At 46.5% G+C, this 9,134-nt stretch overlaps 1 long non-coding RNA gene and 2 other non-coding genes across 3 annotated transcripts; 2 read left to right on the top strand and 1 right to left on the bottom strand.

Moving 5' to 3' along the window:
• Positions 1–4,484: 4,484 nt before the first annotated feature.
• Positions 4,485–5,914, top strand: LOC118169676. The gene is made up of 2 exons (XR_004752225.1): positions 4,485–4,528; positions 4,991–5,914. It is a non-coding gene; the product is annotated as an uncharacterized LOC118169676 (long non-coding RNA).
• A 1,817-nt stretch (positions 5,915–7,731) lies between these two features.
• TRNAG-GCC lies at positions 7,732–7,802 on the top strand. Its single transcript has one exon. It is a non-coding gene; the product is annotated as a tRNA-Gly (tRNA).
• A 210-nt stretch (positions 7,803–8,012) lies between these two features.
• TRNAA-CGC lies at positions 8,013–8,084 on the bottom strand. The gene has a single exon. It is a non-coding gene; the product is annotated as a tRNA-Ala (tRNA).
• Between the last annotated feature and the right edge of the window lie 1,050 nt (positions 8,085–9,134).

Genomic DNA, 9,134 nt, shown 5'->3' with positions numbered 1-9,134 from the left:
GCCCGGCCCCGCTGTCCCGCCCGGCGGGGGGCGGCGAGCCCGGCCCGGCCCCGCTGAGGCCCGCAGCGCGGCTGCGGCACCGCGGTGCTGGGGATCCCGGGGGGCACTGCCCCTGAGCCGGGAGCGCTTCCTAGGAAGCCTGCTGCGCTCCTTGGGCCCCAGGCGGGCTCCCAGCTGACAGAGCCGGGTAACGGGCAGCGGTCTCCTGGCTGTGGTAGGGCCACCGCAGGCAGGCTCCGGGTGATTTCCAGAGGAACTCGTAGAGTTCTTGCCCAGAAAAGCACTAATTCTCAGAGAGTTCACCTTTAAAAAAATAGGTGGTGCATACGGGACGTGCGGAGCCAGATTCACATTTCGTTACTTTCAGGTTTCTCCAGCAGCCCTCGTGTGCCACGAGGGTGGCGAAGAAGCTGCATCTGTGGCTGCCGCTCAGTGACCTGATACCTCTGCCCGCTTCCTTGAACGGCAATTTCTTACGAAACCCTGCTGACGTACTGATTTTTACTGGGCTTGGCAGCAGCACCGTGTAGCAGTTAATCCGAGTGTTAGCCGATAAGAAGGCAGACCTCCCACCTTCGGGCGTGCTGCATCTGGGGCACAGGTAATGAAGCCCACCCCTGGGAAACGCGAGGGAACACCCCCACAGGTGCTGGGGCAGGGGATCACACTTTGGTTTTGCAGCAGACAGCTTGCAATAGTAATACACCAGGATCTTCCTCCCCCTCCAGAACTCACTGCTGAGCTTTGGGCTGCGCTTTTCCCAGCACCTGTACACTGTAGTGCCCTGCAGCTGTGGTTCCACAAGTGGCTGGGATCTCGTTTTCCGTGCTAGGCCAAAACACTAGCTGCTCCTGCGGCCGTGTCCCCGAACGCCCCGCCGTGGGTCTGTCTTTGTCCAGGCACAGCCTGCCTCAGCTGCCCGACACAGCCGGTGCCACAGACGCAGGGTCCCTGCGTGCCCCGGGCACGGCGCTGCCTGCGTGTCCCTGCTTTCCAGGCATACGGGCATCAGCTGTCTCTAGCCATGCTTCTTGGCTGCCTCCCAGAAAATGCTTTTATTGCCGTTCCTCCGTGCTCACTGCTTAGTCAACATGCTTTACAGGCAGCATGAGACGTGTTTTCTATCAGGCACAGAAAAACAACCTGCTGCCGCGCTGAGCGGTGGGGCACAGCTCCCTCCCACACGGCGTCCTTGAGGCACGCTCCAGTCACCTGTTGGCCAGCTGAAGGTCCCATCCAAGGAGGCCGTAGGAACCTAATCCCTCCCTCCTCGGTCAGATATAACTGCATGAGCTAAATTGGACTCTGCAATAATAAATGGATGGCTATCAACTCTCTAGGTGGCATTTAAAGTCAGTAAACAACTGCAAGGGTTGGCTTTCAGAAGTTTTGCAAAGTAAGTGATATTCAGGCTGGAAGTAGCTTCTACACTAGACAAATTAGGAGATTTGGTAGTGCTTTTAAAACGAAACAAGATCTCCAGTGACAGAGGGAATTAGTGCGCTCCATAGATACTCAGGTTTAGAGTCCATTCCATGGGAAGTCCTCAGTTGAACAGAAGGAACTGAAAACGAAAGAAAAAGCCCCAGATGGTTATGGATTATTTATTTTTATTTTTCCTTTTCTTTTTCTTTTTTTTTTCATTTTTTTTAAATCTTTTTCTCTTTTTCTCTTTATTTTTTTCTTTATTTTCTCTTTATTTTCTCTTTCTTTTTCTTTCTTCTTTTTCTTTTTCATCTTTCATCTTTCCTTCCCTTTCCTTTCCCTTTCATTTTCTTTGTTTTCTAAGTGTGAGAAATGAATAACAATAATTGGCTAGGAAACAAGGATTTTCACCCCTAAATGTTGTCTACCTGGATGTATCTGCATTGTCAGCATCAATTTATGGTAAATTTTGATCGATGCAAAACAAGACAGCGTATGGGTGTAAAATGTGTCTACATCTGGTTTCTAGGTAAGCACATAATGAATTCCAGAGATTGTGTGTTTCCTGAACTCTTCCAAAGTGACAAAATCATGAAGGGGATAAAAAATCCTGTTCAGCTTGTCACATAAAAGGGAAATCCCAGAGGGAGTGAAAACTTTTATGAGGATCACATCTCTTACCTGGATGGGTTCTTCACACACTCCAGACCCAGCTACCAACAAGTGAGGGAAGGACGGTTCTTTCCTCCCCTGATTAGGCTTTCCACCAACAGCTGTGATTTTGTTACTGGTTACTTGGTTACTGGTTGGTAAAAACTGGTCTTCATAAGTTTGAGTAGAGCAAGATTTTTACAAGGCTAAACAAAACCTGGAATGCCTTGATGTATCACAGAATTCATCCCTCTCGAGTGTGTTTTTTATTTACTGTCTAGATCAAAACATTACCTCTCTAGTCTGTGTGCGTGTGGCTTGGTCCCTGGGACACCTGCCAAGTCAAGAATTTGGGATGCCTGCAATCATGTGCCCAGCAGGTGTAAATTGTGTTCAGGGAGAGTTCACCTTTTGTCCTTAACCCCAGAGGCAGTTTTTCTTCATTAGCAAGGGAAGATAGAGAAAGAGATTATCATCATTTCCTGACTGCATGCCAAAGCTATGTATCATAAGAGGAAAATCTGTTCATACATTCACAAATATGTTTTCTCCTAATCTGTCTTTAGGAAAATGTCTCTGTGAGGAGCGAGGGGTAATAATCGTAGAGAAGTTGAAAGAAGTGACAGGAACAGAAACAGAAACAGAATCTCTCAGCTGCATTTTTTTGAAGCAGGATGCACGGTAGGTCCCACCCCTGGAAAATAAAAGTACTTAGTCACGGCTGTGATTGAACATTTTACAGCGTTCCCATCTCTGGCTGCTGGTGTCAGGTGTCATTCGGAAACACAACCGCATTGCTTCATACCACATACTCGGTTTACCAGCTGCAGCAGGGCTGTATTGCTTGTGTTTGAATGTTTCCCCCCCTACACTCAGCAGATAAAAGGCCCACCGTGTTTCTGTGCGTGTGCCCGTGTTTGTGTGCATGTCTGAAAAGAGAAATGGCTCATTTTTCTATTAAAACGGAAGTCATGTGTTATCATCATAATTATGTCTTATTGTTTGCTGTTACATAAAGATAACAAATCAGGGCTGAGTCACAGAAGCAAATGCAAAAATTGCAGTTTTAAAAGAATAAGGTCACAGGTCACAATATTTGTTGCGGAACAAACACGATAATTAATTGGCCTCTCCCTGCAATGGTAGCGCAGGCATCTTAACTACAGGAGAGCTGGGAAATGGTACGAAGCCATGTGCAGCAGTGCAGGCAGAGTACCAGTATTTGTCTGGGGCTCAGACCCGAGCTAGGTCCAATAGGGAACATTAATTTCATTGGGAGAGAGAGAGAGAAAAGACAGGCGATATCTTCAGAAAGCGCGACTCTTTGGGCTACTTACGTGTATATTTTCTGTTGTTTATGAAGATCTTTATTGTGGCGGTAAATGTGAAAAAAAAAAAAAGCCTTTAAAATTTATTTTCTCTTTTCATATGCCAGAGGGAGGGATTACATTCAGAATATGGAATGGAAAAAGCTTTTTGGAATTTGTGCTTTAGTGTTTTTTTCTCTGAGACTGACAGACCAGCATCGGCCCAGTGGATACATCCATTTGCTTTTTTATCCAGACGTTTTCTCTCTTGAATTGTTTAGGAAAAAACTTAGAAAACCTGTCCAAAGACATATACAATCATTTTCATAGCCTAATATTCCAGTAATTAATGAAGAGATACAAGATTGGACTCTCTTGTTCTTTTCTAATGTCCATTTCTCTAGCATTGCTTGGCTGATAGTTTTTGTTTGTCAGCATTTGAATAATATCTGGGACAAACATTTTCAGGGTGTCCACAGATTTGTAAGTGACCTATGCAAATCACTAGAACGCAAGCAAGCAAGCAACCAAACAAAAACCACCAATAGCAGTGTTGGAAAAAGTTGTTTGAAATATCCACATATATCTTACCAGTTTGGGTTCGGTGACCTCCTGTAATACAGAACAATTCAGCTGAAAACAAAGGGAGATGGGAAATTCTGGAAGTTTCCATTTCTCCTCCATGTGAAACACATAAACATTGCTCGATGCAAATGATTTCTGTTCGTGTATGAAGCTTGTGGGTTTGATATTGGGGCTCAGATGCTTTTTAGCACTGCTTTTGACCACACTCGCTATCCTCCAGCTTCCCCAGAATTTAATATCGTACCTTCTTATCTACAGAAATATTTTCCCTGCAGATTTTAATAATTAATTGGGACAAGCCTAGTGGGTCTTGAGATAAACGTAAACGAGGCAGCAGATACGTGTGACCAAGTGACCTTTTGCTGTCCTACCAGTCCCTGTGCTCTCCCTGCGCTCAGAGGGACACTGTCAAAATTGCTAGTCCTTAGAGCTGTAACCTGCCCTGACAAGTTGTTCTGCATTATAAGTCCTGCCTAAAAGATCACCACAATTCTTTTGTTTGTTTTGTTTGAACAATCTTTGCTGAAGGCTCCACAATACAGATTCATTTGTCTTTTTAGGTAAGCAGATATTTTTAGGTGCCCAACTTACTCCCGGACCTGTTAAAATCAAGTTGATATGCACGTATTGCGCTCAGCGGAGGAGCTGCCAAGGGATGGTGTAAATTTTCTGCACTTTGGAAAGAGAGACAAGAGGACACTCTGGAAGCCTTTATTTAAAGAGGCTTTTAGAAACCATTTTGAAAGGCCTGCAGTTATTTGTCATTATTTTGGGGCAATAATAAGTGTTGTCTGGATTTTCCTGGTACTATTAGGCATTAGGTACTGGTCAGTTAAGAAAGGGGTGACCAGGCCATTTCTTCTTACAAAGAGGTATTTTATGTTTCAGGTCAGTCTGAGTTATTATTTCTAACAAGAGCTCCATTTAATACAGCGAGACATTAAAAAGCTAATCAAAGCAAATCGTAGAGGTACATTTGTATCATCTCACTTTTTTTTTTTTTTTTTTGCATACCAATACAGGCATTGATGCAACTGCAATTTAAATGTGGGTGGCTGCACACCCATAACTGCGTTGTGTGACATGGGAATGTATAGCCATACCAGGTGGAGAAGAGGGGACGAACCCTTACCATACCCCAGGTAATTTGCACCCACAGTATTAAGCTTGATTTGAGTTGTTTTACCACTGCCTGTCCATCAGTCCTTACCTTATTCCTAATGCAATGTACCACCTGAACATGAGGTGCTGGAGGCTATAAGCGCCCCTGAGCTACAGCGTTCTCCTTAGAGGTGCACGGCAGGGTCAGCAGCAGCGCCTGGAACCCATCAGTTGTGCCTCGCAGCAGCAGAGCCCCGTATGAAGGTGCTGTGTCAAGAAGCAGCAAGATCAGAGCCCTTTTAAAGGAGACCTGGAATGGAAGGAAGTGTATTTGTCCCTTTTGGGGGGGATAAAAAGGCCTCAGAAAATCCTTTTCTTTCTTCCTATAACAAGTTTTGCCTTCCTTGTTTCTGCTGGAGGTTTATAGCATCCTTTTAACCACCTGAAAGATTTTGAGCTAAAATGAAGGGAATGATGGCCTGAGTCTCTAAAAAGATAATCCTCCTCATCTGTTCATCAGGTATTGGTTAGAAACGTACAAAAGTATATTCAAAATAATCTCAGCTGAAAGTAGCTCCCTTGATGCTGGATTCTTAATGCCATTCAGGCCATCTACTGAACTTCTAAAAATATGTATGTTTTATGGATGAAAGCTACTGAACACATTTTTATGAACTGTTTGTCCTTCAATTTGTTGTAAGATAGTACTTCCACTTAATATTCCTGTAATGTTCTTGTAGCCTTACTCAAAACATACCCTTCTGCACTGATTTTGCTAGGAACATTCTACCAGCCTTTATGCTGATTAAGACAATAAACTCGAAGCATTCCTTGTCTCATTGGAATAGGATGTAGATAATTAATCAGCTGAACCAATCTCATGAAATATTCACCGCTTCTGTGACTCCGGACTGTCATTTTCTAATATTATAGGTCTTGATCCTCTCCATCCAGCAGTCTCCAACATACAGTCATTTTTAAAGGGAAGTTAAGTGTGAGCCTGTGTCATGCTGCTTGGAAAAGGGTTTCTGGAGCATGTTCTGGAGCAACATTCAAGCTCCAATGAGCCAAACTCCTCCTGATTCACTGAGCTCTCTTCAGCCAATGTCTACAGATGCAAAACGTTGTCTAACAGACATGGGAAACAGTTCTCTAAATTACTAACTACGAGAGCAAGAACTGCTTTCATTTTTACTCTGGGAATGGTGTGTTGTTGATAATCATGCAAAGTTTGATACTGTGGTGACTGTCTGCGTGATGATTCTCTAACAAGCAGTAATTCCACAGAAATACAGCCTCTTCTGTTTACTGCCTTGGTGGGCCAAGGAAAAGCAGCCCAAGGAGAAGCAGCCCAAAGACTCTTCTGCCTCGTGGAGCTCTGCTGATTTCCACGTGGCTTTAGACAGATGTTGCCAGATCCATCCCCCTGCCTGACCACCCCCTGCCGTCCCAGATCTCTGCTCAGCAGCAGTGGAAGGAGGTAACAGAGTAAAAGTAGGGGGGGCAAACATTTCATCAGCTATTGCTATTTACCTTGCCGTGGCTGTCAGATATATTAAATAGTAAATTAGAGTCTTCTCAGTATGAGTATGTTTCACATCTGCCTAACTCTTTTGGGTTTTTCTGGTTCTGGGAAAACAGTATTTCAGGGCCAACTGGTGAAATTGTAAGCAATAGCCTAAATTATAATTATTATTTACTGTGTTGCTTTCTGACAAAGGAAAATAAGAAGTTGAAGCTTAGAGGAAATGGGAGCTGTGATGGCCTTGTTACGGACCTGCGTTAGTCCACTGGGTTGGGGGTGACTGTGAAATACTGGCCCCTGGTATCTGACAGGCTGACAGACAAACCGGTCTCACATTTGTTTCCAGACACTGAGAATACAAGTTTTGTTCAGATTCAGCTTTATTCATGCAGAAAAAGGTTCATCCTCTCCATGACGTGAGCATGCAATTGGAACAGTTGGGTAATAACTCCAGGATAAACACTACCCTGCACAGGGAAGCCTACATTTTGGTATGGATATATGTTCACACAGGAAATCAGAATGTTATCTGCAATGTCAAATTACTATTAATCCAAGAAGAAAATACCTGCTTGCAACCTTTCATGAAAAGATTGGTGGTAGGAGTTCATCCTCTTGGGAGCATGTGTTTTAGCCCAGCTGTTCTTCTCGTGCACACACCTTAATGTTCACCTGGTGCAAAATGCTTCATGTTGCTTTTCCTTGAATTCTGTCTTGTGTGTGGCTGTTCTTGGGAGCTTGTCCACGGCAGACTAAATGCCAAGACCGTGCATAGTTCATCATGGAACATGACATCATTACACCACGGTGCAAACCACCTTGTATTGTAACTGGTGGCCTCCTCTGGCAACGTCAGGAACGAAGAGGAACAAACGTAACCCTCCTGGGGCTTCTTCTGGAGGCCTTTAAATGTAAAGGACGCTGGGTTTATTATGCAGATTTATAGGCTTTTTAGTCTGTTAGAGCAAAAATGTATACAAGCAGGGCTAACTTTCTAGGAGTGTTTCATCGTGGGGACAGCGGGTACAAGTGCTGCTGAACGGTGTGCCAATAAAAAGGGCAGGAGCAGAAAGCACCGGGGGGAACCCCCGGCTGCTGCAGGGCGGTGGGAAGGAGCCCGGCGGCTGCTCGCAGCGCGCATTGGTGGTTCAGTGGTAGAATTCTCGCCTGCCACGCGGGAGGCCCGGGTTCGATTCCCGGCCAATGCAACGTTGTTTTTATTTATTTATTTACTTATTTATTAAATTTTTACTTTCGTTTCGCCGCAACCCGCTCGGTTTTGAATCGCAGAGGACCCGCAGCCTCGCCGCGCTTCCCGCGCCTCCCCGAGGCGTTACCGGGAGGCAAAAGGCGGAGCCGCGGGGCTGCGCCAGGCCCTCCCGCGGGTGGGGGAACGGGCCCCGCGCAAAAGAAGCCGCTGGAGATGCCGGGGATTGAACCCGGGACCTCACACATGCGAAGCGCGCGCTCTACCACTGAGCTACATCCCCGGCTGCTCGGCCCCGGCGCGGCGCGCTATGAGAGGGGCGGGCCCCGCCGCACGCTGAGGGGCCTGAGCCGCGGGCGGGCCCGCTGCGCGCCCCGAGGCCACGCCAGCCCCGGGCGCGGTGCCGGAGCCCCAGGCCGCGGCCCAGCCCTGACGGGGCCCGAGCGCCCCCGCTGGCGGCCTCGCCCAAGCCGCGAGGGCCCGGTCGGTCGAGGCCCGGTGGCCGGGAGGGACTGCTAAGAACAGCGAACGGTCCCGTGTGTTAACGCACGCATCCGTGTCAGCACCGTCTTCCGTTACCTCAGATTTTCCTAACAGGTCTGCAGCTTCCAAGTGGTCAACTTGAGTGACTAGATAACATCCTGCCATAAAATGCACCTCTCCTGGGCTTGTTCCGACCTAAATGTGGACTTGGTGAAAACAGAGCCCTGCTACTAAAAGGAAAAAATCCCACCCGGGCTCTTCTGGCTGTGCATTCCCACTAAAACCAGCAACTTCCATTAGCTTGAGTGCGAAATGTCTGGTCCCACACGCCGTTCACATTTATTTTCAGAATCTGAGCACTGTCTGTCTCCACAATACGCACTATTCTGCCCTCTATACGCATCCACACTGTGGCACGTAATACTTGAGTGTGTTTAATTTACAACACTCCGACAAGCTGCCACAGGCAGCCGGGGATGTTTCAGCACTGCCCGCTCAACACCGCTCCTCCGGTGCGGCAGATTTTGAAATCTGTAACCTCAACAACTCACATTTTGACTCCTCTTTTAACACAAAGCACAGAGTAACAGTGGCTCGTAACAGGACTGTGTTAAAGGTGCAGAGCAGGTTGACACCAATCCCTGAAATAAAAGCACAAAGCCATTAAAAACATATTTTTTTTCCTCCTTTAAATTAGCCTTCTGTAGATCTTAGGACAGCAGAAAATGAATATGGTATGAATGCAGGTATTACTGTGTCTGTATGGGTGTGCAGCTCTGATGGACAATCAATCCACCTGTGAACCTTCCTCTTCGGGGGCACGTCACGGCAGAACACGTTCAAGTTGCTG

Source organism: Oxyura jamaicensis, chromosome 7 (genome assembly GCF_011077185.1).
Source record: "Oxyura jamaicensis isolate SHBP4307 breed ruddy duck chromosome 7, BPBGC_Ojam_1.0, whole genome shotgun sequence".
NCBI classification, from domain to species: Eukaryota; Metazoa; Chordata; class Aves; order Anseriformes; family Anatidae; genus Oxyura; species Oxyura jamaicensis.
This window is presented reverse-complemented; position numbering and strand designations above follow the sequence as displayed.